The 20,168-nt window shown below is 50.1% G+C and overlaps 1 protein-coding gene across 4 annotated transcripts in view; it reads left to right on the plus strand.

Moving 5' to 3' along the window:
* The first annotated feature begins 17,463 nt into the window (after positions 1 to 17,463).
* PLA2G6 (phospholipase A2 group VI) overlaps positions 17,464 to 20,168 on the plus strand; it is a 56,514-nt gene continuing 53,809 nt past the window's right edge. For 3 of the 4 annotated variants that reach the window (XM_074391124.1, XM_039463045.2, XM_074391126.1), the window contains exon 1: positions 17,544 to 17,656. The gene's annotated coding sequence lies outside the window, so the exon portion shown is untranslated. The other variant, XM_039463044.2, reaches the window with a different exon arrangement.

Consider the following 20,168-nt stretch of genomic DNA (forward strand, 5'->3'; position numbering starts at 1 on the left):
TTAAAAGTGGGGGCTCTGGCCTGGTGCAGTGGCTCACGCCTGTAATCCCAGCACTTTGGGAGGCTAAGGCATGTGGAGGAGAGGTCAGGAGTTCGAGACCAGCCTGGACAACATGGTGAAACTCCATCTCTACTAAAAATACAAAAAATCAGCCAGTGCCTGTAATCCCAGCTACTTGGAAGGCTGAGGCAGAAGAATCGCTTGAACCTGGGGAGGCAGAGGTTGCAGTGAGCAGAGATCATGCCCTTGCACTCCAGCCTAGGAGACAGTTTGAGACTCTGCCTCAAAAAAAAGAAAGAAAAAGAAAAAAAAGTGGGAGCTCCGGCTGGGCATGGTGGCTCACACCTGTAACTGCAGCACTTTGGGAGATTGCTTGAGCCTAGGAGTTCGAGATCAGCCTGGGCAATATGGTAAAATCCTGTCTTTATTTAAAAAAGAAGAGGAAGAAAAAGAAAAAAAAAAGAAAACAAAATGACCATCAGGCAGCTACCATAATAATCATGGGTTGCAGCAAGAATCAGTGAGTATGAAAACTTGATGAGAAAGTATTTACATAGTCTCAAGTTATTTCCCCACAAGACCATAATTAATTATGGAAGGAAACATAATAACTCTCCAGTGGAGAAATTTGGCAGACACAACCTTCACTAAATGATCAAAGTGAGTATCACCAGTAAGGGGCAAATTGCCATGGAGTTTGTAGATGAGATAATAGTATTGTGTTGATGCCAATTTCCTGACCTCATGCTTGTCCTGTGGTCATGGAAGAGAATATATCTTTGATTTTAGGAAATACGCATTGGAGTATTTATTTATTTATTTATTTGAAATGGAGTCTTGCTCTGTCACCCAGAGTGCAATGGTGAGATCTTGGCTCACTGCAACCTCTGCCTCCTGGGTTCAAGCCATTCTCCTGCCTCAGCCTCCTGAGTAGCTGGGCTTACAGGCACCCACCATCATGCCCATTTGTATTTTTAGTAGAGATGGGGTTTTACCATGTTGGCCAGGCTGGTCTTGAACTCCTGACCTTAGGTGATCTGCCCGCCTCCGTCTCCTGAAGAGCTGGGATTACAGGTGTGAGTCACTGCGCCCAGCCCACTGGAGTATTTAGAGGTAAGTTTTTGCAATTTACTCGGACATGGTTCTGAAAATAATACATGTAGATACATAGCATTATAGGCAGAATTTCGTAACGTTAAAATGTATACGTTGAAATCCTAATGCCTAAAAACCTCAGAATGTGACTATATTTGGAGATAAGGTTTAAAAAAGCATAAGTAAATTAAAATAAAGTATTTACGGTAGGCCCTAATCCAATCTGACTGGTGTCCTTATAAGAAGAGAAAATGTGGCCAGGTGTCGTGGCTCACACCTGTAATCCCCGAACCGCAGGCCGGTTGGTCTGTGGCCTGTTAGGACGCAGCTACACAGCAGGTGACCAGTGGGGTGAGTGACCATCACCGCTTGAGCTCCACCTTCTGTCAGCTCAGCGGTGGCCTTAGATGCTCAAATAGGAGCTCGAACCCTATTGTGAACTGCCCGTATGAGGGATCCAGGCTGCGTGCTCCTTATGAGAATCTAACTACTAACTGATGACCTGAGGTGGAAGAGTTTCTTTTTGTTCTTTTTTTCTTTTTTTGGAGAGATAGTCTCGCTCTGTCCTCCAGGCTGGAGTACAGTGGTGAGATCTCGGCTCACTGCAGTCTCCCCTTCTTGGGTTCAAGCGATTCTTATGTCTCAACCTCCCTCAAGTAGCTGGGACTACAGGCGCAGGCCACCATGTCCAGCTAACTTTTATATTTTTACTAGAGTTGGAGTTTCACCATGTTGACCAGGCTAGTCTTCGACTTCTTACCTCAGGTGATCCGCCCTCCTCAGCTTCCCAAAGTGCTGGGATTATGGGCGTGAGCCATCGTGCCCGGCCACTCAAATAGTTTCATGCCAAAACCATTTGCCAGCCATACTCCCCACTCTCCACCCTCATCCCCACCCCCATCTGTGGAAAAGTTGTCCTCTACGAAACAGTCCCTGGTGCCAAAAGCAGAGGAAATGGACAGAGTAATCAGTGCCCCAACGGCCCAGGGAGCACAACCTGGGTGCCAGGTGTGGTGCTCCTGTGTATCAGATCACCCTCAATCCTCTCCACGTCTTAGCACTTAGGTATTATCACGGCCATGTTGCAGATGAGGATATCGAGACTGTAGCAGGTGAGGAGCCATGCCCGCTATTACACAACTCGTCCCTGACAGAGGAGGGCTTGAACTCAGGCTGGTCTGACTCGAGCCCTGCACTCTATCCTGCTGCCTCCACTAGAATGACTTGCTGGGTTTTGATAGGGAGAGATTCGATATAATTCACGTGGGCCACTTCAGAGTCGATGATAATTAGAGCACCTGTCATTTCTCCTCATGGGCATCCCCGGCTGGGATCCTGGAGAAAGCCTGTGCCCCCCCACCGTCTTCTTCCCCTTCCTCTCCCCCTACATTGTCAATCCTAAGGCAAACCAGGCAGGGCCTGGTGGGGGGGTGTCTCTGACCGGAGCCACTGTCTGCAAATACAAGGGTCCCAAGTCTGCGATGGAGATGTAATTGTCCAGAGAGAAAAAAAGGTTTGAGCAAATCCAGACAACCAGGTCGGCCGCAGTGGCTTACATCTGCAATCCCAGCATGCTGGGAGGCTAAGGCTGATCACTTGAGACCAGGAGTTTGAGACCAGCCTGACCAGCATGGTGAAACTCTGGTCTCTGCTAAAAATACAAAAATTAGCCCAGTGTGGTGGCACAGCCTATAGCCCTAGCTACTCAGGAGGCTGAGGCAGGAGAATCACTTGAACCCAGGTGGCGGGGGTTGCAGTGAGCTGAGATCTCACCATTGCACTCCATCCTGGGTGACAGAGCAAGACTGTCTCAAAAAGAAAAAAAAAAAATCCAGACAATACAGCACCCACTGTTATTATTGTTTATGAATCACGTTTATGTGCCCAAGAGCTGAAATTCTATGAAGTATCTATATCACTCGCACTTTATAGATGAGGAAACCGAGGCTAGGAGGGCTGAAGCCATTTGCTAAGGGCCCTTCCCACCCACTGTGAGTATGAACGTTTCATCCTCACTTCACCAGCACTGGGAGTTTTCATTGTCTAAGCTCTGCTAATTTCCTAGGCAAATGACATTATTGTATTTAAATTTGCATTTCTCTGAATAGGAATGAGCTTGAATATATTCCCATTTGCTCCAGTTAGGTTTTTTTTTTTCTTTTGTTCGTGTGCTTCGCCTATTTTAGATAAAACATTTTTATGTTTGCAAACTGATATTTTAGGAACCTGAAACGAAGTACTTCCGATTTTTCCCCAGTCCTCCATCATTTTCCCTCTAAAACCTCCCCCTCCCCACGCCCAACAGCTTCAATATACCAGGAGATGTGCCAGCCCTGGTCTGAGTCCTTTTGTGACAAGCCTGTAAAACCGTAACTGGGGTACTGCCACTCCATCCCCTTCACTCCTGCACCCCAGCTCTCTGGGCTTCTGGGGAGAAATCACCATCACGACCACAACCACCACTGCTACGACAGCTGCGGTCACGACAAGGCCATCCTCTCCAGTCACAGCCGGGTCGCCAGAGCTGCCAGGAATCCCTCGAGTACTCGCCTCTCTCCTCGTCTGCATCAAACCTGCTCTCCTGCTGCTTTGAGAGGAAGCCAGCTCCATGTGCTCGGCGCTGACTGACCCTCTGCATCTGCCCTTCCCTCTCCCTCCAGGTCCCTTCAGACGCTGTCCTGTGTCTTGCTCCAAAACCACCTCTCCTCCTTCCAGAATTCCCAGGCCCACACCCCAGTCCCCATCCCCTCCCTCAGCACTGAAATGTCCCCAAGTGGCTGTCATCTCCAGCAGCCGCCCCTAAACCCCACCTTTTTTCACTCCACCCCGCCCCCCATGCACCCACCCTTGTTTTTTCTTCCCTTGATGGCCAGCCCTCCAGTCACCTCCACTCACTGCCCCTGAGTTCTCACTGCGCCTCATTCCCAATCCCCCACAGGCTGAGGGCTGTTCTCAAGACACCTCTGAAGGGACTCTGGCCGGGGTCCCAGTGACCTCCCTGTTGCTAAATCCAGGTCCAATTTCAGCCCTAATCGGTCTTGACCTTTGATGGCATGCAATGGTGTTGCAATCTCCCTTCCTTTTATTTTTTTCCCCTTTTTTTTGAGTTGAAGTTTTGCTGTGGTCACCCAGGCTGGAGTCCAATGGTGTGATCTTGGCTCACTGCAACCTCCACCTCCCGGGTTCAAGCAATTCTTCTGCCTCAGCTCCCGAGCAGCTAGGATTACAGGCACCACCCCATGTCCAGCTAAGTTTTGTATTTTTAGTAGACAGGCATTCAGCGACGTGCCTACCTCCCCTTGCCTTCTCAAGCTCGGATTTCCCTCCTACCTTTTCAGCCTCATCCCTGGCCCTCCATCGTGGCCATTTTTTTTTTTTTTTTTTTTTTTTTTTAGACTGAGTCTCGCTCTGTAGCTCAGGCTGAGTCTCAGCTCACTGAGACCTCCGCCTCCCGGATTCAAGTAATTCCCTGCCTCAGCCTCCCGAGTATCTGGGATTATAGGGGCCCACCACCACGCCCAACTAATTTTTGTATTTTTAGTAGAGACAGCGTTTCACCATCTTGGCCAGGCTGGTCTTGAACTCCTGACCTCATGATCCACCTGCCTTGGCCTCCCAAAGTGCTGGGATTACAGGTGTGAGTCATCCGGCCCAGCCTTGGCCTCTTAATTCTTAGCGCGGCTCAGAGCTTTGCCCTCTTTTCTCATCCCTGGGGAACCTTATCTCTGCCTCAAGATCTCAGGTGCCACCTGATGCTGACTCCCAAATCTCTATTTTGGGCTCCCAACGGCCTCTTATGGACCAGATCTGCTTAAGCAACGGCATGGATGACATGGCTTTCTCCCCGTCCTTCCCTGGCACGTCTAACCCCACATTGTCTCAGTGGAGCTCAGCATCGCCCTCCCCACCTAATTTCTCTAACAGGTTGATGACACCATCTCCTCCCCAGTCACCCTGGAGAGAAACCAGGCCATCATCCGTCTCCCTTACTCCCACGGCCAACGAGTCACCAGGTTTCAGTGATCTCATCTCCTTGTCTTCTCTCTATCCTCTCTCTCTCTCTTCCCTCAGCCATGGCCTCCATTCAAGCCACAGCATCTGGCTCCAGGATGATTGCAGCAGCCTTCTGCCTGGTCTCCCTGCCTTCAGTCTCCATGCAGAGGATAGAGAGATCTATCTATCTATCTTTCTTTCTTTTCCTTCCTTCCTTTTCTTTCTTTTTCTCCTTCCTTTCTTTTTTCTTTCTTTCTCTCTCTCCCTTCCTTCTTTCTTTCTTTCTTCGTCTTCCTCTGTAGCCCAGGCTGGAATGCAGTGGCATGATCTCCGCTCGCTGCAACCTTCCCCTCCCGGGAATTCTCCTGCCTCAGCCTCCCGAGTAGCTGGGGTTACAGACGCACATCACCATGCCCAACTAATTTTTGAATTTTTAGTAGAGACAGGGTTTCATCATGTTGGTCAGGCTGGTCTTGAACTCCTAACCTTGTGATCTACTCGACTTGGCCTCCCAAAATGCTGGGATTACAGGTGTGAGCCACTGCACCTGGCCCCTTTCTTTCTTTCTTTCTTTTTCTTTCTCTCTCTCTCTCTCCTCTCTCTCTCTCTCTTTCTTTCTTTTTGAGGTGGAGTTTCACTCTGTATCCAAGGCTGGAGTGCAGTGGCATGATCTCGGCTCACTGCAAACTCCACCTCCCAGGTTCAGGTGATTCTCCTGCCTCAGCCTCCCGAGTACCTAGGACTACAGGTGCCCACCACCATGCCCAGCTAATTTGAGAGAGCTTTCTAAGACCTAAACTTGGCTAGGCCACTCCTCTGCTCACAACCCTTCCGTGGCTCCTTGCTGCCGTCAGGACCAAGTGTAAACTCTTTCCATAAGCTTCCTAGATCTGGCCTCTGCTGCTTCCACCACCTCCTCTGGGCTGCAGAACTCTGTCCTCATACCCATCCTTCTCTTCTACGGCTTCGTGCTTTCAATCTTGCCGATCCTTCTCCCTGGAACTCCCTCCCCCGCTTGTCATTCAGTCCCCAGCTCAGATGTCAGTTTGTTCAGCAGGCTTCCCAGATCATTCCCAGGCTGACTCGGGTTCCTGTGTTCAAGGTGGGAAACCCACCAGCGCTTCCCTCATGATGCCACTTTCCTCTCTGACTCGGTGTTCTGCATCTTCATGGCTGTCTTGTTCATTGAGGACAAGGATGACATCATTTCATTTTTGTGTCTCCAGTGCTTAGCTGGGACCATGGTATATAGTAGGAATATGAGCAATGTTTTCTGTCTTTTTTTTTTTTTTTTTTTTTTTTTGAGACAGAGTCCTGTTCTGTCACCCAGGCTGGAGGGCAATGGCGTGATCTCAGCTTACTGCAACCTCTGCCTCCCAGGTTCACGTGATTCTCATGCCTCAGCCTCCCAAGTAGCTGATATTAGGTATGCGTCACCAAGCCTGGCTAATTTTTTTTTTTTTTTTTTTTTTTTTAGTAGAGATGGAATTTCAGTCTGTGAGCTAGGCTGGCCTCGAACTCCTGGCCTCAGTGATTTGCCTGCCTGGGCTTCCCAAAGTACTGGGATTACATGTGTGAACCATTGTGCCCTGCGCCAGGAAATTGACTACTGTTAACGGGATGAATAAAGGAGTTGTCCTTGTTCCATTGGGCCTTGTCCCAGGCTAACACAAGAGGCTCAGGCTGTGGCAGGAAAGGGAGGAAGGAAGAGGGTATTATTAGTTTCTTAGAACAGGGGTCTCTAGCCCCTGAGTGTGGTTTGATGGCCTGTTAGGAACTGGGGCTGTGCAGCAGGAGGTGAGCGGCAGGCGGGGCAGTGAATGAAGCTTCATGGATATTTACAGCCCCTGCCCATGGCTCGCTCACATTGCACCTGAACTCCACTTGCTGTCAGATCAGCGGTGGCATTCAACTCTCATAGGAGAGCAAACCCTATTGTGACTTTGCATGCAAAGGATCTAGGTTGTATGCTCTTTAGGAGAATCTAATGCCCGATAATCTGTCACTGTCTCCCATCACCCCCAGTTGCAGGAAAACAAGCTCAGGACTCCCACTGGTTCTACATCATGATGAGGCTTTTTTTGTTTTGTTTTGTTTTTGAGACAGAGTCTCACTCCGTTGCCCGGGCTGGAGTGCAGTGGTGTGATCTTGGCTCACTGCAACTTCTGCCTCCCGTGTTCATGTGATTCTCCTGTCTCAGCCTCTTGAGTAGCTGGGATTATGGGCTTGTGCCATGACGCCCGGCTAATTTTTGTATTTTTAGTAGAGACAGGGTTTCACCCCGTTGGCCAGGCTGGTCTCGAATTCCTGACCTCAGGTGATCCACCTGCCTCAGCCTCCCAAAGTGCTGGGATTATAGGCGTGAGCCGTTGAGACCGGCTCATTATGATGAGTTGTGTGATTATTTCATTGTGTATTACAATATAATTGTAATAGAAATAAAGTGCACAATAAAGGTAATGCCTTTGAATCATCCCCAGGCCATCCCCCCTAATCTGTGGAAAATTTGTCTTCCATAAAACCAGTACCTGGTGCCAAAAATGTTGGGGCCCTCGACCTACACGGTCCTTTGGTTCCCTGACAGTGGGGACTGTGTTTATATCCATGAGGGCATGATGCCCTCATGCCCTGGATAACGCTGTGGCAGGGCAGCCAGACACGGATTGATTATCTGGAGATCCCTGCAATCCTCCTTCATCACCTTTGCATCCCTGGGGCACTGTGATTTAGTCTACTCATGAATGTGTGATTTGCAGTAGAATTTCTCCTGTGGGACATAGAGGATCATCAGGGCTGGGCGTGGCAGTTCACACCTGTAATACCAGTACTTTAGGAGGCCAAGGCAGGAGTTTTGCTTGAGCTCAGGAGTTCAAGACCAGCCGGGGCTACATAGAAAGGCCCATCTCTACAAATTTTTTTTTTTTTTTAATTAGCCAAGTGTGGTGGTCCTCTCCTGTGGTTCCAGCTACTTGGGAGGCTGGGGAGGATTGCTTGGGCCCAGGAAATCAAGGCTGCAGTGATCTGTGTTTGAGCCACCGCACTCCAGCCTGGGTAATACAGCGAGACTCTGTCTAATTTAAAAAAAAAAAAAAAAAAAAAAAAGATCGGGGATGGGAACAGTGGCTTATGCCTGTAATCTCAGCACTTTGGGAGGCCAAGGTAAGTGAATGGCTTGAGGTCAGGAGTTTGAGACAAGCCTGGCCAACATGGTGAAACGCCACGTCTACCGAAAATATAAAAATTGCCGGGCGCGGTGGCTCAAGCCTGTAATCCCAGCACTTTGGGAGGCCGAGGCGGGTGGATCACGAGGTCAAGAGATCGAGACCATCCTGGTCAACATGGTGAAACCCCGTCTCTACTAAAAATACAAAAAATTAGCTGGGCATGGTGGCGCGTGCCTGTAATCCCAGCTACTCAGGAGGCTGAGGCAGGAGAACTGCCTGAGCCCAGGAGGCGGAGGTTGCGGTGAGCCGAGATCGCGCCATTGCACTCCAGCCTGGGTAACGAGAGCGAAACTCCGTCTCAAAAAAAAAAAAAAAAAAAAAGAAAATACAAAAATTAGCTGAGAGCGATGGTGGGCACCTGTAATCCCGCTACTCGGGGATGAAGCAGGAGACTTGCATGAATCCGCTTATCTCTATATTTGAGGCAAGTTTGTATAGAGACGTCGTTAGTGTCTCCATGCTAAGAGTAAGGCCTGCCGGGAGCAGTGGCTCACGCCTGTGATCCCAGGACTTTGGGAAGTTGAGGTGGGCAAATCATGAGGTCAAGAGATGGAGACCATCCTGGCTAACATGGTAAAACCCTGTCTCTACTAAAAATACAAAAATTAGATAGGTGTGGTGGCTCGCACCTGTAGTCCCAGCCACTCCTGAGGCTGAGGCAGGAGAATCGCTTGATTCCAGGAGGCAGAGGTTGCAGTGAGCCAAGACAGATCTCGACACTGCACTCAAAAGAAAAAAAAAAGAGTAAGGCCGTGCACATGTGCACATAGCAGGTACTTCCAAATTAATGGCTGATAAAACAGAAGTGAGGACAAGAAGGAGGCACAAGAGAAGGGAGGACGGGACTGAGAGCCTGCACAGTCCCACCCGCAAAAACTCCACATGAGATGCCCCCAGCCCGAGAGGCTTGGCACACACTCTGCATCTTTGCTCAGCTTCTCCAAATCCTTACTGTCCTTCACTCTTTCACCATCCCTCTCCATCCTCCACTGTCCTCCTCCGTATCCCTCTGTCCCCCTCCGTAGCCCCATCCCCCTCCATCCCCCTCCATCCCCCTCAGTCTCCCACCATCCCCCACCATGCCCCTCCATCCCCCACTGTCCCCCATCATCCCCCACATCCGTCCCCTGCCACCCCCCACCATCCCCCTCCATCCCCTCCATCCCCCACCATCCTCCACCATTCCCCTACCTCCCCAACCATTCCCCACTGTCCTCCATTGTCCCCCTCCTTCCCCCTCTGTCCCCGTCTCCTACCATCCCCCTCTGTCCCCACCATCCCCCTCCATCCCCTCCATCCCCCTCGGTCCCCCTCAGTTTCCCACCATCCCCCTCTGTCCCCCTCCATTCCCAACAGTCTCCCATCAACCCCACTCTCCCCCACCAAGCTCCATCCCCCACTGTCCCCGATCATCCCCCACAGTCCCCATCCGTCCCCCTCTGTCCCCCACCATCGCCCTCCATTCCCCACTGAAACTCACTGTCCTCCACTGCCCCCACTGTCCCTCTTTGTCCTCTGCCATCCCTCATCATCCCCCACCGTTCCCCACCATCCCCCACGGTCTCCCACCATCCCTCACCACTCCCCACCATCCCCCACCATCCCCCATTGTCCTCCACCGTTTCTCATTGTCTTCTCCATCCTTCTCCACCCTTCATCATCCTTCAGGACTCAGCTTCAAGCCAGCTCCCTTGTGAAGCTCCCTGGTTCCCTGTTCCTAAGAATCAGCTTCTCCTCGGCCTGCAGTCTGTCCTGTGAGCCCCTGAGCTGGGCTGATGTCCCCCCAGAGTAGGGAAATCCTGCCTTTCCTGACCAGGCCTGGCTTTTGCCCTTGGGATGGGAACACACGTGGCTGCTGCCTCACAGCTCAAGGTCACCTCCCGAGGAGCTCACTCTGCTCCTGAGGAGGGCACAAGCCCTAATGTCTGCCTCATCAGGTCAGAAGCCATGTAATTGGCATAATCATCACAGCTGTCTTGTGGCCTCTGCGCCCTCCTGTCAGCTCTCCCATGGCAACAGAAGGATTTCTCTTAATTGCTTCCTGGCCCAAGCTTCCAGGGCACCCACTGCTTGTAGGACAAAGTCTGCATCCTTGGCCTGGCACTCAAAACTCTTTTTTTTTTTTTGAAATGGAGTCTCCCATTGCTGCTTGAGCTGGAGTGCAGTAGCGCGATCTCAGCTCATGGCAACCTCTTCCTCCCAGGTTCAAGTGATTCTCCTGCCTCAGCTTCCCAAGTAGCTGAGATTACAGGTGCCTGCTACGACACCCAGCTAATTTTTTGTATTCTTAGTAGAGACGGGGTTTCATCATGTTGGTCAGGCTGGTCTCAAACTGACCTTGTGATTTACCTGCCTAGGGTCCCCAGAGCGCTGGGATTACAGGGAGACTCTTTCCAGATGACCTCTGGGGACTGCTCTCCTGTTCACACACCAGGTTTCAGCAGTGCTCAGTCCCTTGCAGGTCCCCAAACAATCCACCCAACCTCATAGTATTGACATTTGCCCACACAGTTCCTTCCATCTAGAATGTTCTCACTTTCCTCATCCAGCCAGCAAACTCCTGTTTAACCTTTGACATCCAATTTAAGATCAGAGGTGGGTAAATTTTTTTTTCTGTAAAGGGCCAGAGAGAAATATTTCAGGCTCTGTGGTCCATGAGGTATTTGTCATGATTACTCAACTCTCCCACTGCAGAAAGCAGAAATGTATGTAAACAAATGGCGTGGCTGCATTCCAATAACACTTGTTTACAGAAACAGGTGGCAGGCAGGATCATTTGCCCACTTCTGCTCAAGAATAATCTCACAAAGCTTCCCACGGGAAGGAGTTCAACAATGCCTTCTAGCAATGACTTACATATATATACATTTTTTAATGAGATGGAGTCTTGCTCTGTTGCGCAGCTGGAGTACAGTGGCACGATCTCGGCTCACTGCAACCTCTGTCTCCCAGTTTCAAGCAATTCTGCTGCCTCAGCCTCCAGAGTAGCCGGGACTACAGGTAAGCGCCACCACGCCCGTCTAATTTTTGTATTTTTAGTAGAGACAGGGTTTCTTAATGTTGGCCAGGCTGGTCTTGAACTCCTGACCTCGTGATCCGCCCGCCTCGGCCTCCCAAAGTGCTGGGATTACAGGCGTGAGCCACTGCGCCCGGCTGGCTTATGTATTTTATCGTAACACAAACCCGGATTGTCATGATCCTATGGCTGTGGTGGTTAAATGGGCTGGTGGTCAGACCATTGTCTCTCATCTGGATTTCTACAACAGCCTCCCACTGGTCTCCCTTAGAGTCTGTTCTCACAGAATGGACATAAGCTCCTAAAATGTAAATTTGTTCTGGTCACTCCTCTGCTCAAAAACCTCTCATGGCTCCCTACTGCCCTGAGAATGAAAGCCAAAGTCTTCAAGGGCTTTCCAGTGTCCTACAAGTCCGACTCCCAATATCCTTTTAACGTCAGCCTCATTGCCTATGACACCCCCACTGGCTCTGTGTACTCCAGTACAAAGTTGGGACAGCCTCCCTGCTTTTCCTAAAACAAGCCGGCGGGCTCCTGCCTCAGGGTGGCTGTTCTTGCTCCATCAGGAACACTCTTCCAGGCTGTCCACATAGCTCCCTCCTCCTCCCCCATCAGGTCTTTATTTAAATGTCTCCCTTCTCAACGCTTTTCCTGGCCAGTCTAGTTACAGCTGCAACCCTCCCTCGTCTCTCCTTCCTGCGTCCGCTCCCCAGCATCCCTTACCCGCTCACTCAGTATATATTCCTCCAACTTTGTTGTTATTGTTTTGCTTTTTTGAGACAGAGTCTCCTTCTGTTGCCCAGGTTGGAGTGTAGTGGCAAGATCTCGGCTCACTGCAGCCTCTGCCTCCCGGCTTCAAGCAATTCTCCTGCCTCAGCCTCCCAAGTAGCTGGGATTACAGGTACCAGCCACCACACCCAGCTAGTTTTTTTTTTTTTTTTTTGAGATGAAGTCTGGCTCTGTCACCTAGGCTGGGGTGCAGTGGCAGGATCTCAGCTCACTGCAATCTCCAACTCCCTGGTTCAAGCGATTCTTTTCCTCAGCCTCCTGAGTAGCTGGGATTACAGGGACATGCCACCATGCCCAGCTAATTTTTGTATTTTTAATAGAGGCAGGTCTTCACCATGTTGGTCAGGATGGTCTCAATCTCCCCACCTCATGATCTACCTGCCTCGGCCTCCCAAAGTGCTGGGATTACAGGTGTGAGCCACCGCACCCAGCCTCCTCCAACCTTTTAATTATAAAAATGTTCAGGCCAAGCACGGTGGTTCATGCCTCGAATCCCAGCACTTTGGGAGGCCGAGGCAGGCAGATTGCTTGAGGCCAGTAGTTCGAGACCAGCCTAGACAACAGGGCAAAACCCAGACTCTACCAAAAGAAAAAAAAATTATGCAGGCATGGTGGCCTGAACCTGTAGTCCCAGTTAGTCAGAAGACTGAGGTGGGAGGATCGCTTGAGCCCAGGACATGGAGGTTGCAGTCAGCCAAGGTCACCCCACTGCACTCCAGCCTGGGTGACAGAGCTAGACCCTGTCTGGAAAAAAAAAAAAAAAAGTTCAAACACACAGATAATGGAAGGACTAGTGCAAAGGCATTCAACTTCACAGCCCCAGATTCCACACTTAAGGTGTTCTGAGTGTACGACGCGGACGTCATGACACCTCACTCAAAGACATTTGCTGAACACGCTCTGTATCTCCCTCTCTATCTTGTTTAGTGTCTGCCTTTCCCACCAGGATGTGAGCAGCACAGAGGCAGGGATTTTGGTCTGTTTTGTTCACTGCAGTTTCCTTAGCACCAACAGCATCGCCTGGCACATAATGGGTGCTTCTAGAGTTTGGAGACAGGAAAGACAAGACAGGTGCTGATTCTGGTGCTGCCTCTCACTGACTCTGGCAACTGGCACCGCCTCTCATTGGCAACTCTGGGGATAACTTTCCCCTGTGGAAACTCAGTCTCTTCATCTACAAAGTGGGGATGACAGTAGTATATCACAGGGCTGTTGCAAGTATCAAAAAGTAAGATGTCAGCCCGGCACAGCGGCTCACGCCTGTGATCCCAGCACTTGGGAGGCAGAGGCGGGCAGATCACCTGAGGTCAGGAGTTCGAGACCAGCCTGGCCCACATGGTGAAATCCCGTCTCTACTAAAAATGCAAAAATTAGCCAGGCGTGGTGGCATGCGCCTTTAATGCAGCTTCTCTGGAGGCTGAGGCGGGAGAATCACTTAGAACCCGGGAGGTGGATGGAGGTTGCAGTGAGCTAAGATCATGCCACTGCACTCCAGCTTGGGTGACAGAGTGAGACCCTATCTCTGGGAAAAAAAAAAAAAAAGGAAGTACAAAATTGCACCGTTAGCATGTTAGTTACATATTCATCTAGCTCCTTGAAGGAAGGGATTAGTTGAATCTGATCCTCTGTGCTCTGAGCTCTTAGAGGGCAGACACCCTGCTTCCTGAAGTTGTACGGGAGGAACCTAGCACAGCACCTCAAGAGAAGTTCTTTGACTTTAACTGCACAGCTGCATCCGCTAGCACTACAGGACACACTCCCTCGTGCTTACCTGCCCCATCCCTTTACTTGCTCATTCAGTTCTACCTAATAATTCCCTCTATTTCATCTTTTGATTTATCTACTCATTAAATAGTTTCCACCAGAAATACCTAGGGAAGGGATATTTAACTTCGTCAGGTACTGAGATTCTGTTTTGTGAATGTCTTCCATGGATCTTTAAGTGTTTCCAACAATGAATCCAACCAACCTCCCTTGACCTTTTCCGCATTTTACTTTCCTTCTTAAAATGTGTTTATTTTATGAGACAGAGTCTTGCTCTGTCCCCCAGGCTGGCGTGCAGTGGTGCAATCTTGGCTCACTGCAACCTCCACCTCCTGCTTTCAAGTGATCCTCCTGCCTCAGCCTTCCCAGTAGCTGGGATTACAGGTGCCTGCCACCATGCCCGGCTATTTTTTATTTTTTGTATTTTTAGTAGAGACGGGGTTTCACCATGTTGGTCAGACTAATTTCGAACTCCTGACCTCAGGTCATCCACCCGCCTTGGCCTCCCAAAGTGTTGTGATTACAGGTGTGAGCCACCCTGCCCAGCCCTTTTCCCTTTTCCACATTTGAGATTCACCTGTGTGTCTGCATTTCCAAACGTGCTTTGCATAATCCTGAATGCAAGGGTCGGTGTTTGTTGAAGAACTGGACACCTCATGTTGCCCTTGTGGGTTTTCTCAGGAAAGATTGCTTGGCAGTGGGTGGAATGCATGGCCTTTTGCAAGCTCCCTGATAACCATCTCTCTAATTTTGCTTGTTTGGGGTATGGAGGGCAAGGTATTTTCATTGAGAATTCCGAGTCTTTATCCTTTTCTCTCCACTTCAAACTAAAACTCTCTTTTTTTGAAACATGGTCTTGCTCTGTCACCCAGGCTGGAGTGCTGGTGATCTTGGCTCACTATATCCTCCACCCCCTGGCCTCCCCTTCACAGTAGCTGGGACCAAAGGCATGCACTACCACATCTGGATAATTTCTATATTTTCTGTAAATATGAGGTTTTTCCATGTTACACAAGCCGGTCTTGAACTCCTGAGCTCAAGTAATTTGCCCACCTCAGCCTCACAAGTGTTGGGATTACAGTTGGAGCCACCATGCCCAGCCAAGCTGAAACTCTTTTTTTTTTTTTTTTTTTTTTTTTTTGAGACGGAGTGTCGCTCTTATTGCCCAGGTTGGAGTACAATTGTGCGATCTTGGCTCACTGCAACCTCTGCCTCCCGTGTTCAAGCAATTCTCCTGCCTTAGCCTCCTGAGTAGCTGTAATTACAGGCATGTGCCACCCCGCCTGGCTAATTTTGTATTTTTAGTAGAGACAAGGTTTCACCATGTTAATCAGGCTGGTCTCAAACTCCTGATCTCAAATGATCCTCCCTCCTTGGCCTCCCAAAGTGCTTGGATTACAAGTGTGAGCCACGGGGCCTGGCCCAGCTGAAACTCTGAAGCAAATTTTAAATCTTACTTTAAGGAACAGTTTCCTCACCTGTAAAATGGGGAACAGGAGGATGTTAAGATGGTTAATTTCATTAACCTGTGAAGATCCTTAACTAAACCTTGTACAAGTTTCATTGGCTGCCAGGTCTAGGCACTAATATCATTAGATGGACTGAGGAGAAAACACTTGTTTTTGAGACAGAGTCTCACTCTGTCACCCAGGCTGGAGTGCAGTTGCACGATCCCGGCTCACTGCAACCTCTGCCTCCCTGGTTCAAGTGATCCTCCTGCCTCAGCCTCCTGAGCAGCTGTGATCACAGGCTATGGCCACCACACCGAGCTAATTATTTGTATTTTTAGTAGAGACAGGGTTTCACCATGTTGGCCAGGCTGGTCTCAAACTCCTAACCTCAAGTGATTGACCTGCCTCAGCCTCCCAAACCTCAGCCTCCCAAAGTGCTGGGCATATAGATGTGAGTCACCACACCTACACACTTCATTCCACAAGAATAACACCAGCAACTAGACTTCCCACATAAACAGAGAGCAGTCTGGCAGATTCATCTAGGGTTGGGTGATTATTATTATTATTATTATTTGAGGTGGAGTCTCCCTCTGTCACCCAGGCTGGAATGCAGTGACATGATTCCTGCTCACTGTAACCTCCGCCTCCTGGGTTCAAGCGATTCTCCTGCCTCAGCCTCCCGAGTAGCTGGGACTACAGGCACATGCCACCACGCCTGGCTAATATTTTGTATTTTTAGTAGAGATGGACTTTCACCATGTTAGCCAGGATGGTTTCGATCTTCTGACCTCGTGATCTGCCTGCTTCGGCCTCCCAAAGTGGTGGGATTACAGGCGTGAGCCACCACGCCTGGTTGGGTTGGGGGATTATTAGGGAGAGAAAAGGCGCAACCAAGCCGGTGGGCTAAAGAGAGGATATGACCTGGTCGGCCCGATGCAGATGTGGGACTAAAGTCTAGCCTCCTGGCTTCTCTCCAACATACGTCATTATCGGCATTATTAACCCTAACAACTGCCATTTATTGAAATCCCACCATGTGCACGAATGGGGACTAATTTACTTCTAGATGGCACAACACCCTTGTATTACGGTGCCCACTTCTTGGATGATGGGTCTGAGGTTCACAAAGATCATTTGCCCAAGTTCCTACTGAAAGTGCTAAGGTATTTCCTGAGATTGGCTCAGGATGGGTTGCCAGACAACAATGCATACATTTCTAGCACGATACTAAACTTAGTATATTTTGCTTACATTAAAAATTTAGCAGCCTGGCGTGGTGGCTCATACCCATAATCCCAGCACTTTGGGAGGCCGAGATGGGCAGATCACTTGAGGTCAGGAGTTCAAGATCAGCCTGGCCAACACGGTGAAACCCCGTCTCTACTAAAAATACAAAAATTAGCTGGCTGTGGTGGTGCATGCCTGTAAGCCCAGCTACTTGGGAGGCCGAGGCAGGAGAATCACTTGAATCTGGGAGGTGGAGGTTGCAGTGAGCTGAGATAATGCCATTGTACTCCAGCCTGGGAGACAGAGCGAGACTTTCTCAAACAGAAATAAAAAAAGACCTATGTGGTAATTCCCTAGGGAGTTTGGCCTTAGTTGTGAAAATAAAAAAGCTCTGATCAATTTCTGTTCTACAGGGGAAAAAAAACTTGTCTATTTAGCTGAAATTCAAATTTAACTGAACATCTTGTATTTTTTATATGCTACATCTGGCAACCCTGGCTTGAGGCTACCTGGCAAAATCAAAACAGGCTCCTCCTTGTTATGCCCTATGCCACTGTTGCCTTTATTTTTATCTTTACGAGCAATCATTAATAGTAACTTCAGACTCCAGGCTGTCGCCGCTTTAAGAGGCGGAAGGCGGACTCAGGTGAGACTCCTGCCCCTCATCAACATGACTGCCAAGGAGCCGCCACGCGCATCTTCCGCCCGGCACAGACATGGCCGCACCTCGCCGCCGAGGATTGGCTCCTGCCGAAAGCTCGTCCTCCCTAGCTAAGGAAGCCCTTTCCATTGGACAGTTAAAAAAAATGGCGGACCCCCCGCCTCCCGCCGTTCTCGGGCGGGGGGGCGGAGCCTAGCGGAGGCCTGGGGCAGGGCCACCAGTGATTGGCGGAGAGCGGCGGTCAAGCCGTCACGTGACCCGAGGCCTATTTGTTTCCGGAAGTAGGAGGAAGTACAAGTGCTGAGTCAGCCGAGGTGAGTGACCTCGCAGGTGGGCGGGGCCTGGGTTCGCTTCCCCAACCTCCTCGGCGTCCCGGACTCCGACGTCTCCGCCGGGCCGTCCTTTGGATCCTCCTCGTGTCGCCGATTCTGAGGCATGTCCTCCATTGACCCTTATGTGACTCCCTAAGTGCCTGCAGCTTCCCTCTTTTCATCCCCTCAGCGTCCCCAACTCCCATCCCGAGACCGCCCTTGTCTTCATCTCGAACTTGTGGACCCCAGGGACCGGAGCTTCGACCCTGAGTTCCTCCCCTGTACCCTGGTCTCTTCCGTGTGTCTCCCTCAGTATCCCTAACTTCCCGAGTCAACCCGTCTCTCCTCTTTCCCCGCCTCTCAGTGCCTCTTTGGGCCCATTGGTCGCCCTCCTTCCTGTGCTCCTCTAAGCTCTCACTTGACTCCCCACTTCACCTCCGCCTCCTTCTGCATTCCACCTCGTGGTGCCTCTGTACCCGTTTCTCACTCCCCGCTTCTCCTGCCTTTCCTCCCTGCCCTTCCTCTTCGCGTGCCTCCAGATCTGCCCCCGACATGCTCCCTCCTTCCCCTCAGCCTGGCCACCATCCCGTCATTTGTCCACCTCCTGCTTCCACGGATGACTTGGAAGCTGGTGACGGGGAGCATGTGACCCGGGTGATCATGTGACTGGGCCAGGGGCAAGCCTGTGGGTGTGGGTCCGGGAGGACACAGGGCAAGGGGATCTGTGGCCATAGGTTTAATGGGCTACCCACATGACTCCAAACAAATAACCTCCCCTGGCTTCTGGGTCTTTCCCTCACCTGCCTCTTACCCACCCAGCAGGATGTCAGGCAGGTTTGGTTTGGCAACATTGAGTCTCCACCCTTGGGCCGAATGCATTGTGTTTGAATGCATTGTTTTTGTTACTGTTTCTGCCTGGAGTTTGGAAGCTGTTTTCCGTCCAAGTCTCAGTTTCCTCATCTGTGACAGGGGATTGTACTTCCTGCCCTCATAAGGCTGCCATGAGGTTCACAATTTGAGTGAGAAAATGTAGAAGGCAAAGCTTTATAACCAGTATGGCCCTGAACAAAGGCATGATTTTACTGTTGGGTCATAGGCAGGATTGAGAAGAATGGAAAGGGAAAGGGAATGAGAAGACAAGGAGAGAAGGGTGAGCAGGAGGTCCCTTGTCTTTCAGTGCATCATTTGGCAGTGTTTGTTGATCACTCCCCGTGAGTCAGGCTCTTCTGTATATGTTATCTTTAGCATTCATTCACTCATCATTTGTCCAACAACTATTTTTGGACTGTCTGCTGTTCTAGGGCTACTCTTAGTGTAGTCAGTGTTATTCTCACTGCACATGAGAAAAAGAGGGTGAATGACTGATGACGTTGAAGCTGGAATCTGGCACCAGAGCCTGTGTGATCACCCTGATGCGTAAGGTTTGCTACTGTTGTCTCAGTGCTTAGGACGCCTTTTCTCCTTTCCGTGGGTTACTTTCTTGTTACATGATAGCATCCCCAAAAGGGAGTTTTCCTCTGACTCAGCAGAATGACATCACTAAGAGATACAGAAAGGAGGAATTTAAATACTCTGTGTGTGTGCGTGTGCATGTGTGTGTGTCTGCACACATCTATTGGGTCTGTGCTGGGGGAAGTAGGTAGGCAAGGGGCAAGGGCTTTATAGTGAAGAGTGTGCTATAAGCTTCACTTTGGGCCAGGTGTGGTGGCTCATGCCTGTAATCCCAGCACTTTGGGAGGCTGAGGCGGGCAGATTTCCTGAGCTCAGAAGTTCGAGACCAGCCTGGGCAACACGGTGACATGCTGTCTCTACTAAAACACAAAAAGTTAGCCAGGCCTGGTGGCATGCACCTGGAATCCCAGCTACTTGGGAGGCTGAGGTAGGAGAATTGCTTGAACTTGGGCAGCAGGTTTCATTGAGCTGAGATCATGCCATTGCACTCCAGTCTGGGTGACAGAGCAAGACTCTGTCTCCAAAAAAAAAAAAAAAAAGCTTCACTGAGTAGAGGGTGGCTCCTTGGGAGAACATGTTCTGTGTCTTTCACAGTGGATTTTAATAGGGTCAGGTCTTACATGTCTCTTGGCATTTTCGGATGGTGATCTCATCCAGTCTCACGGCTTTAAGTGCCGTCTCTATTCTGTCAGGCCACAAATTTATATCCTAGTCCAGTCCAGGCCTTTCCCTGGAATGATAGACTCCAATATCTAATTGCTTACTCAGCACCTCAAACTTAGGCATTTCCAACTTCAAGTATTTATTTATTTATGCTCCTCCCACTTGCTTTCTCATCTTAGGAAATGGGAGTATTATTCATTCAGTTGCTCAAGTCAAAGCAGTGAGATTATCTGTGAGGCCTCTCTGTTTCTTACCTCACATCTAGCCAGTGCGGTCTTGTTAAAATGTTGTCTTGGCTGGGTGTGGTGGCTCATGCCTATAATCCCAACACTTTGGGAGGCGGAGGTGGGCAGCTCACCTGAGGTCAGGAGTTCAAGACCAGCCCGACCAACATGAGGAAACCCTGTCTCTACTAAAGATACAAAATTAGCCGGGTGTGGTGGTACATGCCTGTAATCCCAGCTACTCGGGAGGCTGAGGCAGGAGAATCACTTGAACCTGGGAGGTGGAGGTTGCGGT

This window comes from Saimiri boliviensis, chromosome 21 (genome assembly GCF_048565385.1).
Source record: "Saimiri boliviensis isolate mSaiBol1 chromosome 21, mSaiBol1.pri, whole genome shotgun sequence".
NCBI lineage: Eukaryota > Metazoa > Chordata > Mammalia > Primates > Cebidae > Saimiri > Saimiri boliviensis.